This window comes from Mytilus edulis, chromosome 2 (assembly GCF_963676685.1).
Source record: "Mytilus edulis chromosome 2, xbMytEdul2.2, whole genome shotgun sequence".
NCBI lineage: Eukaryota > Metazoa > Mollusca > Bivalvia > Mytilida > Mytilidae > Mytilus > Mytilus edulis.
In genome coordinates this window covers 52,673,567-52,684,833 of record NC_092345.1, presented here as the reverse complement: position 1 = coordinate 52,684,833, position 11,267 = coordinate 52,673,567, and positions in this window count along the sequence as shown.

The window sequence follows — 11,267 nt, the reverse complement described above, 5'->3', positions numbered from 1 at the left end:
CTAAAGTTCAAACTATTTGACATAAGTAAGGATCAAATCATGAACTATGATATACCCCTATACATCAAGACCTTTAGTAGCATTTTAATTAAGATCCTTTCATTTAAGGTACATATAGTCTCTGATCGATAGTTGACTCATTTTCAATTATACCAACACTTGCTTATTCTAAACCTATTTCGAGTAAAAGTATGGTATAAAAAAATACCTAGGAATTAGATATGTCCTACATTTTGTTATTTTTGATTTTTCAAGAAGAACAGGGTATAATCATTTGCATTATTCCGTTTATGAAATTGATAAAGAAGAAAATTCAAATCACTATCATTTAGTAGATATACTTTATGTAAAGTCTCTTCTCTATTTTAGCAGGATACCATAGCTTCTAATTCGATACCTAATCAGGACCTTTAGTATCCTAATACAGTCCTATCATTTAAATATAAGTAGGATCTAATCAGGACCTGTAGTATCCTAATACAGTCCCATCATTTAAATATAAGTAGGATCTTATCAGGACTTTATTATCCTTATACAGTCCCATCATTAAATATAAGTGGGATCTAATCAGGACATTTAGTATCCTAAAACAGTCCCATCATTTGAATATAAGTAGGATCTAAGCAGGACCTTAAGTATCCTTATACAGTCCCACCTTTTAAATATAAGTAGGATCTAAGCAGGACCTTTAGTATCCTTATACAGTCCCACCTTTTAAATATAAGTAGGATCTAAGCAGGACCTTAAGTATCCTTATACAGTCCCACCTTTTAAATATAAGTAGGATCTAACCAGGACCTTTAGTATCCTAATACAGTCCCATCATTTAAATATAAGTATAATCTAATCAGGACCTTTAGTATTCTTATACAGTCCCATCATTTAAATATAAGTAGGATCTAATCAGGACCTTTAGTATCCTAATACAGTCCCACCTTTTAAATATAAGTAGGATCTAATCAGGACCTTAGTATCCTAATACAGTCCCATCATTTAAATATAAGTATAATCTAATCAGGACCTTTAGTATCCTTATACAGTCCCATCATTTTAATATAAGTATAATTTAATCAGGACCTTTAGTATCCTAATACATGTAATAACTGGCCAAACGGGTGTCTTTTACTTTGCTGCCACCACCTGTGTTTACAGGTACACAGGGAACCTCAATAGACTAGAATAACTAGTCTAAAACAGAGGATGGTTTAAACACGGGTGTTCTTTATATTACCAGACCAACAGGGTTAAAATACTTCTGACACATTAACTTCACTTTATATTTAACAAGAAACTCGAATTGCGAGAACAATAGGGGTAAAGAATATTCAAATATGTAATAGTCTGTGTATCTAAACGCACTTTCTATCGTGTAGTTTATAGAACAGCATTTACACTGTAAAATAGAGGCTGCACCTCTATAACCTGGAATCGCATATAAACTAACACTCAAGAAGTGGAAACTTCCAGGGCAGTACCATCAGATTATTCCACAAATGAATATTATCTATCTGACAATCGAATAGTCTCTTGTCTCGGTCTAACAAGAAGATCTATTCTCTCACGAGACAGTGTAATGACAACAATCAGAGACCAGTTGGACAACTATGGTGTATTATGTGTTTTCAGCAAGGAAAAGTAAGATAATTGTGAGCATAAAGATGTTTTATCAGTTAATTCACGAATTGTTCAGTAAACAATATTACACAGTTTTTATCTAAATTATTTGCTACAGTGTTCAATCAACTATTAAATATGCTATAACATTAACATATATTATATCTATGCCATCTTCTAATAAATTATACTTTAAAAATAACAGTACTTTGTTATATTATCTAATAGACTTCAGCCTCCTGGAGTAAGCACAGGAAGACAAACTTCAATCACTGAGATTGAGAGTAGTTAAACAGTAATTATTCTAGCTTCTTACAATTCTTAGCCTAACAAATATACAGAATTTACAAATATTCTCTCTGAATGCTGGAAAATCTCAACAAACAGGATACTTAACAAAATGTCCTTAACAAAATGGGAGGAAAAAGGGGAATGGGGAAGGCATGTAACTTTAATCCGTTTACCTCAAAGAAACAGGTTAGCAAATGAAAGCTAGCCTGAATAAATAGACCAGCTATTTATATATGTACATGTACAATTATATTAAATCCATTTTTGATTCTGATCTAAGTACTAGAATACTAGACTTATAGTGAACAGAAAACGTCCAAAAAGTTCTAAACTGCAGTAAAACTGCTTAGAATCTCATGAAAATCATGATAGAAACATGATAAACTTCAGCTATCGACGGTATCAACTGACCGAAAATCTGGCAACATCTCTGTAGGTCTGACTAAGGAGGAAGAGCCCCTGACAAACAGGTGCAAGCTTTTTATACCCCGATGAAGCTATCGGGGTAACAAACGGTTCTTAACGGGGGAACGAACGGGTAACTGGGAACGGGCCTGACAAGTACGAAAAGAATCCCCGATAGCTAGAATTAAGTACATAAAAACGTAAACAACATGTTTACGGAACATAAAAATCATCTTAGTACAATTTACAATCACAATTAAAATAGTTTTAATACAATAATCTTGTAATAATCGATCTACAACCGCTATAGTATTCATACACTGTTTTACGCTTGTGGGACATAAAGTTCACCTGAGGTTTCACACAGTTCACCTCATTTGCATAATCAATACACAAAAATCATTGTGCCGGTAATGGCGACTGAAGTGAAAGTGAAAGTTAACTACATAAGTTATCTCAATTATACAACAATAAAAATGGTTTTACACTTGGAAAACGGATTACATAGAACACTGAAAGCATAATGAATTGAATTAAAAAGGTGAGAACCGGTGTCAAACTTTAAAATAGCCCAAAATCGAATCATAGCCGATAACAAGTGCTTGAATGAAAATACACGTTTTCCAAGGAATTTCGCTTGGCCAAGTCATTACATACAGTCCCACTTTTAAATATAAGTATAACCTAATCAGGACCTTTAGTATCCTAATACAGTTCCACCTATTAAACATAAGTAGGGATCGAATTAGGACATTTAGTATCATAATGCAGCTCCACCTATTAAACATAAGTAGGGATCGAATCAGTACCTTTAGTATTCTTATACAGTCCCACCTTTTCAGCACAAGTAGGATTCGAATCAGGACCTTAAGTATCCTTATACAGTCCCACCTATTCAGCACAAGTAGAGATCGAATCAGGACCTTTAGTATCCTTATACAGCCCCACCTATTAAACACCAGTAGGGATCGAAATCAAAATTATATACGGAATAAAGCAAATTATTATGCCCATTTCTTCTTTCATGGTTAAAGATAGCAAAATCTACTTAATTCCTAGTTAATTTTTTTTATACTATATTGTTAATCGCAAAAGGTATAGAATAATCAAGTATTGGTATCATTGCATAAGAAACAACTATTAACCAGAGACTTAATATTCTTTAAAGGTACGGAACTTAATTGAAATTTCAAAAGGCAGAAGGATACTATTTATGTCATGATTTAAATCAAATGTGTTTATTAGGAGGGACTGTAGGAGGATAACATAAGTCCTGATTAGATCCCTACTAGTGTTTAAGAGGTGGAACTGTAGGAGTGTATTCATAGTTCTACCATAAATGCTGATTCGATTGCTACTTATGTTAGTAGGTGTGATCGTAAGAGGATACCATAGATTATGATTTATGAAAGGTCAAAGTTCAAGGTCATTTTTTAAAGTCTTTGTTGAATCGTGTATACGTGCCATTCAAAGTGAAATTTCAAGGTCATTTTTCTGTCTTTTATGAATCGTGTGTGCAACTGTCCTTCAAGGTCAAAGTTCAAGGTCATTTTCAAAATGTTTTTTAAATTGTGCAAACGTCTGTCTTTCAATGTCAAAGTTAAGGTATTTTTTCTATGTTTTGATATTCATTAATTAAATATATACGATATTTATTACTCCTGTTTAATGCTGTTTTAATATATAAGACATCCAGTTTAAGTCCCACCATTATGGAAAATTGAGTGTTTTACCATGCAAGTAGGGACTAAAACAGGATTAATATATATAATCCACCTTATATAACTCATGTTTAGTATAACAGACACATATATATTAATCCTGTTTTTACTCATTTTGTTATGTTGACCAACATTTTAGCCTATAATGAGAGGTGCAACAGATGTCATCCTTGAAATGTAAAACACCATTCATCTCTTCAAACAATATCAGATGTTCTACCAATAGAGAGAGAGAGAAATGTTTTTTCTACTACATTCAAAAAAGTTTGTTTAAACATAGTGTTAAAAGTGTTCCCCGATTGTTTCACCAGCCCAGTAGTCAGCACTTCAGTGTTGACCTGAGTTATTGATATGTTCATAATTTAATTTATAAATTTACTGTTTACAGAACATTAAATTTTTGAAACACTAAGGCTTTTTTACCTGAGTAATAAATTACCTTTTAGGTATATTTGGTCCTCAATGCTCTTCAACTTCGTACTTTATTTGGCCTTTAACAATCTTTTGATTCAAGCTTCACTAATGAGTCTTTTGTAGACAATACGTCACGTGTGTCTGACACAAAAATTAAATTTCAACTCTGGTATCTATGATTAGTTTATTTGTACCATCTTATACTGTACTACAGCAGCGCTTAAAAGCTAACTTCCTTGTAAAGTAGTGTTGAATACATTATGTGCAGGCACATAATGAAAAATCTGGAAAGACAGGAAGTTTTTTTTAAATCATAAAACTGTGGTTTCAGATCTGGCTACTCATTCGAAACCTAATTACTATTCACACTAAACGACTTCATGAAAGCATACGACGCCGGTCTGCACACTGATAATGCCATCTTTGACTTCACCAAAGGCTTCGACACAGTACCCCATAAGAAACACTTTCAAAAACGGGCGAAAATATGAAATAGGAAGATAAATACACAACTGTCCGAATATGTTCTTTACAAACAGAGAAATGAAAGGAGAAATAGAACAATCTGGAGAAGTGACAGTGGAATCTTAGAAGTATGAGCAAATAACAGAGGTATGAGGTTCAACGCAAAGAATTGCTACATTCTAAGCATGAAAAAACAAGAGCCAAAAATTCCATAGTTTAAACGGACATATTCTACAACAAGTCTAAAATAAACCATTCTTGGGACTAAAAATTTCAGAAGGCCTAATATGGACTACCCATATTTCCAACGTAGGGAAGACGACAAACTAAGCACTCCGCTTCCTGGGTAGGAATTTGAGATATTATCAACCAGAATGCAAGAAAACAGAATATATTTCACTGGTCAGGTCAACAATGGAGTATGGAGCAATAGTATGTGACCCCTTTACATCTCGAACATCATCAAGCTGTGAGATTAATAACAGGAGACTACAAATCCAGAGAAAATGGTTGCGTCTCAAATATGCTCGCCAAACTGGAATTGCAAGATTTACAGACAAAACGCTATTAAAGTCAGAAGATAATGTTTCTGTACAAAGAGATAAAGGTGCTGGTTCCTGCTATAGAACGAGGCCACTATTTAGAAAAGCACGTCCAAAAAGAACTATAACTGCCAAGAAATTTGTCAATCACCATATAATGAATATTGTGGAAAAATAAGTCAAGAACAACTCAAAGTGTTTTGATATTACAGCGAGCAATATTCCAACTTATTCTTCGTAAAAACAGTGATTGAGTAAACCCACATTTAGGACACTGCTCTTGCGTACCGTCAATTACTCAATGGCGTTCCGTCGGCCGTTGTATTAAAGCCAGTATTGGTATCCTCAACGTATTCAAATATGAATATTTTACTATATTATGACTTACTTAATATTCATTTTCTATATGACTCACTTATAAAAATTCGAACTTGACTGATGAGTCTTTTGTAGATCAAACGCTAGTCTTTGTTGTCATATGTTGTAAAAGAGGGACGAAAGATACCAGAGGGATAGTCAAACTCATAGGTTAAAAATAAACTGACAAAGCCATTGCTAAAAATAAAAAGACAAACAGACAAATAATAGTACAGAAGACAAAACATAGAAAACTAAAGACTAAGCAACACGAACCCCACCAAAAACTTAGAGTGATCTCAGGTGCTTCGGAAGGGTAAGCAGATCCTGCTCCACATGTGGCACTCGTAAACTAGTTGATGCAATTTTGATACTGAGATTTTACAATTAGTGGATGGTATTTTTGTTTTGTTTTTTCATAATGGTGGTTCTGACTAACCACGAAGTCGCCAATGGGTAATCAATGTCATTATACGATCCTCTGTATTACAGTGAAGACGGTTTTTCTTTATTTGCGAGCCATTACTCGACAGTCTTAAATCTGTTTATACATGTAGTAGCTTGACACTTGAGGACTTTAAATTCAGAACAAAATAAAAAACGACCTTTTAATTGAACGAACAAAATAAAAAAACGACCTTTTAATTGAACGAACAAAATAGAAACCGACCTCTTAATTGAACTAACAAAATCTGTGTAACTGTAAATTTCACAGCTGTTGACAGCAACTTATCTGAAGCTATTTAAGTTTGAATGTACCTTGAGATATGACATCACTTTGTAATATACTTGTCAACTAAATAAACAATACTCATTGGTACTCATTTTACACATCAAAGTATCTTATAAACCATGTCTAGTATATATAAATGCACAGATATATATACACATAAAGAAATGTGACATCATTGCCAATACTATCTAGTCTACTGTTGTATGAATTACTATGCTACAGTTACTGCTAATTATTTTCAATGGTTCACTATTCTGCCGTGCAGCAGATAGTGCTGAAACACAACCGAACATTATTCTAATTTTAGCTGATGACTATGGTTTCAATGACATTGGTTATCATGGATCAGAAATAAAAACACCAAATTTGGATCAACTTGCAAGTGAAGGTGTAAAGTTAGAAAATTACAATGTTCAACCAATCTGTTCACCTACGAGATCGCAGCTCTTGTCTGGCAGGTACTAGGTGAGCATTTTGCCGTAAGCTAAAAGCTATACGTTTGATTTTTTAACCCTATATGCTAACATTGCCTATGTAAATTTTAAAATTGTTTGCATGCACATTGAACGACAAATTTATGTGACGTATAAAGTTTTCTGACGCCAGACACACAAATCAATGAATGTGTCTGTAGATAGATGTTTTTGTGTTCTGTCAAATTGTTCCTTTTAAAATTGTTATACGATGATGACTGATGTACCCATATTTTGACTATTTTATTTATTGTGTCTGTTTAGTTAACGCATCAATGTAAATATAACGGAATTTGATGAGACTATCATCAAAGTGAGAGGGTTAGCGCTATAAAACCAGGTTTAATCCACCTATTTTCTACATTTGAAAATTACCATTTTCTACATTTGAAAATGCCTGTACCAAGTCAGGAATATGACAGTTCTTGTCCATTCGTTTTTGATGCGTTTTGTTATTTGATTTTGCCATGTGATTATGGACTTTCCGAATTGATTTTCCTCTAAGTTCATTATTTTTGTGATTTTACTTTTTTTTTGTAACATTCTTAATGAAAACATTAGCTGATTTTCATGAAAAACGTTATCTAAACCTTGTATCCTGTTTAAGTCTCAGCTAAAACTGAAAATATATTATTTACATTTGTTATCATATGCACATACATGCACATATTTTCAAATGCATTTCGTTTGCACTATTGAATGCCAAAGTATTTCAACAGTGGAATATTTGGAAGTCTGTGACATTACATATGTCAATACTAGATACTCAGATGCAAAGACATATGCAGTTGTAAATAATGTTGCACTGAATATAATGGATAGTCTATACGGACTACAAACTAAAAGTCACATGAAAACACCTAAAAATTTGGTCGAAATATATATTTATACAAGTTTCGCCCATCTTTTTAAAGTTTAATAAATGAGAACTAACTACATTAATATAATGTTTGTCTCATTCTTTAATGGGGAGTTGCTAGACTATACCCTCTTAAAAAAAAGCCATTGTTTTTAGTTTGACGCCATCTTAATAAATTTCGAGCTGACCTCCGAAGACTGCAGATGGTCATATAAGCGATATATAAATATAGATAAAAATAGATAGCGAACTCGTGCAATTAGATTTGTCTTTGTCTGTTTGATTTCATATTATAGGTTACACATACTGTTTATCATCGTTATAACCTGAATAAGTAAGGATTTTTGTTGATAGAATCATCAGTCAATCAAATGGTTTACCAATTGATACGTTATGCTCGTGCATTTTAATCATACGAACTACATATACAAGAGTGTGCTTCTTACGCAGAATTTCCTCCAAGAGAGTTATGAGAAGGAAAGACCAAAAATGACACTCCATTAGTTTTATAGAAACCACCACCAATTGGTTGATCTAATCGATGTGTCTGTGTCTTGACTGACTATCGACATCTTTATCATATCTTAGATCATGATTTGTTATCTACATCGTCTGGTCTGCTAGTCTGAAACGTGACCTATTTCCGAAAATTCACATTGCTATTTGGTGTGTCTCAGTATTTATACGCCAAACATTCATATAAAATATTTAGTAATGATGTTTCTTTTTTAAGTTTGACAAGGAGATTGTGTTTTTTCTTATCGTATGGGGTTTGAAATCTAGTTATATTTTTGTATGTAATGTAAAAATCATGATAATTTATCAGCTAATTAATGATGATGATTTTTAGTTTAAAACAACTATATGTTTATTTGTTTTTACAAAGTTTGAATTAAGAAAAAAATCCGAGATGGTTAGAATAAACAAATAATTACACCATAATAAACACAATTCTATATTGATATTCTTGTTTTGGTTCAAATACATAAAATAACACCATTATTTCCAATTGTATGTTGAATTTACCGGTGATTAAATTAACATAAAAGGTCACTTTTTGTGGCGTTGATACATTCGCGTTTTCTATTGTTATGAACTGACGTACTGTCGAAAATGCATGAGATGTCTACTGTTGTTCTGTGGTTTACATGTTGTAATATACTTTTATCTTATCTACCTATGTTTTTCTCTGTCATTGTTTACATTATTTTCCTAAACTCCATGCGATAATAAAGGCAGCAGTTGTAGACCGCTGTTCAAATGTCATAAATCGCTTGAGAGAAAACAAATCTGAGTTACAAGCCGTAAAACTGAAGGAAACAAAGGAACAACAGAAACACTGTTGAAGGTTTTGCCAAAGTGTCTTGCCAATGGCATATTAATACAGTTAATGCACCAACATTTATTATAACAGCTTCACGTTTTTGATTCATACTGGACTGCAACACGGTGTTATCCGTCCTAGACAAGCAAATGGCCTACCACTTGAAATTCCAACTATAGCTGATAAGATGAAGTCTGCAGGTTATGCAACTCATGCAGTTGGCAAACGTCATCTTGGATTTCACAAAGAAGAGTATTTGCCTACCAACAGAGGCTTTGATACATTTTATGGTTTGCGCATAATGATATTAGTATATTAACTGTAGATTCATTATTATTCGTTGGATACCAATTTTTGTGGATTTCGTGGATACAGGTGAACCACGAATTCAAATGTTCAACGAATAACATCTTTTCAATAGGCTTTGTATACAGCGATATGCAATACCACGAAATCAAATATCCACGAATATGAAAGTTTTCAGCAATCCACGAAAATTGATACCAACGAAAATAAATGAACTATGTGTTTTTATTTATCGGATTCCAAATAGTAATACTCGAATTTTCAATACAATCTGACGGCTTAAAACTGTATCAATCTTTAACACCCGTGAGGAAACCCTTGGGGATAGGAATGTGACAAAAGTCTTCCTGCTCACGAATACAAATCACCATGCAAGGTTATTAAATTTATCAAAGACGTAATAAATCCTTGGTATCGGCCTTTATGGTCTAATTAAAGAGAGACCTTCTGTGCAGGACACATACCTCTGTAATATAATATTGTCATTGTTGATATGAATAGCTCAATCGGGATCATAAGGTTATCAGTGTTTCCTGCAGCTTTTAAAAAGGGCAGGGTAATTGTTAGCTCAGAGGGCACATTAAGCGCGATGGACAACAATTTTAGGGCACTTACTTAATATAAACAGGCAATTTCTATAAAATGGATTCATTTAAAACATACTAGTTTAATGCTATAAAAAGGACATATACATCTGTAATCAATCATTAAAACAAATTGTTAAACAAGAAAAAGTGTTTAAAACATATATATGAAATATTTAAAACAATAAACACAATTAAAAACAATGATATAATATATACATTTCGACCGTATCAAAATCTTAAAAAGATGTATTTATTTTTGGCGGCCAATCATCGTTCCTTTTGAAGTCTCATCTCATTCAAATTACTAGTAAACTTTATTTATCATATCTATTTCATATTATCCAACTCAAATATGTATCTTCCTGTCTTTCTTTTCTGTTAGGGCGTATACTAACACTCTTATAATCAATATATTCATTTGTAATCTATGATAATATTGACAAACGGAACTTTATAATAAAATTGAGAATGGAATTGGGAATGCGTCAAGAGACAACTACCCGCCCATAGAAAAGACAACAGCCTAAGGCCACCAATGGGTATTCAACGCAGCGATAAACTCCCGCACCTGGAGGAGTCCTTCAGCTGGCCTCTAAACAATTATGTATACTAGCTCAGTGATAATGGACGTCGTTTGTTTATGTGTTACATATGGGCTTTGCTCATTGTTGAAGGCCATACGGTGACCTATAGTTGTTAATTTTTGTGTCATTTTGGTCTCTTGTGGACGGTTGTCTCATTGACAATCACACCACATCTTCTTTTTTATAGTCATACTAAACTCCGTATATAATGTTATAATTTGACTTCTTAATACATTAAGAGATGAAAACTCCTTGATATACTAGTTCGAATTTGTTTAAGAATTTAAAATTAGTCAACTCCATGGCCAAATAAAAATAAAAAAACAATAACAAAACAGTTACCTTAGCTGTATTTGGCAAAACTTTTAGGAATGTTTTGTCCTCAATGCTCTTCAACTTCGTACCTTTTTGGCCTTTTTAACATTTTTTTATTCGAGCATCACTGATGAGTCTTTTGTAGACAAAACGCGCGTCTGGCGTAATAAAATTTTAATCCTGGTACATTGTATCTATGATGAGTTTATTTACTTACATCAAAAGATGATTGAGGAACACACCATACCATAAACTTGGGGTTGAACTTAGAAAATAT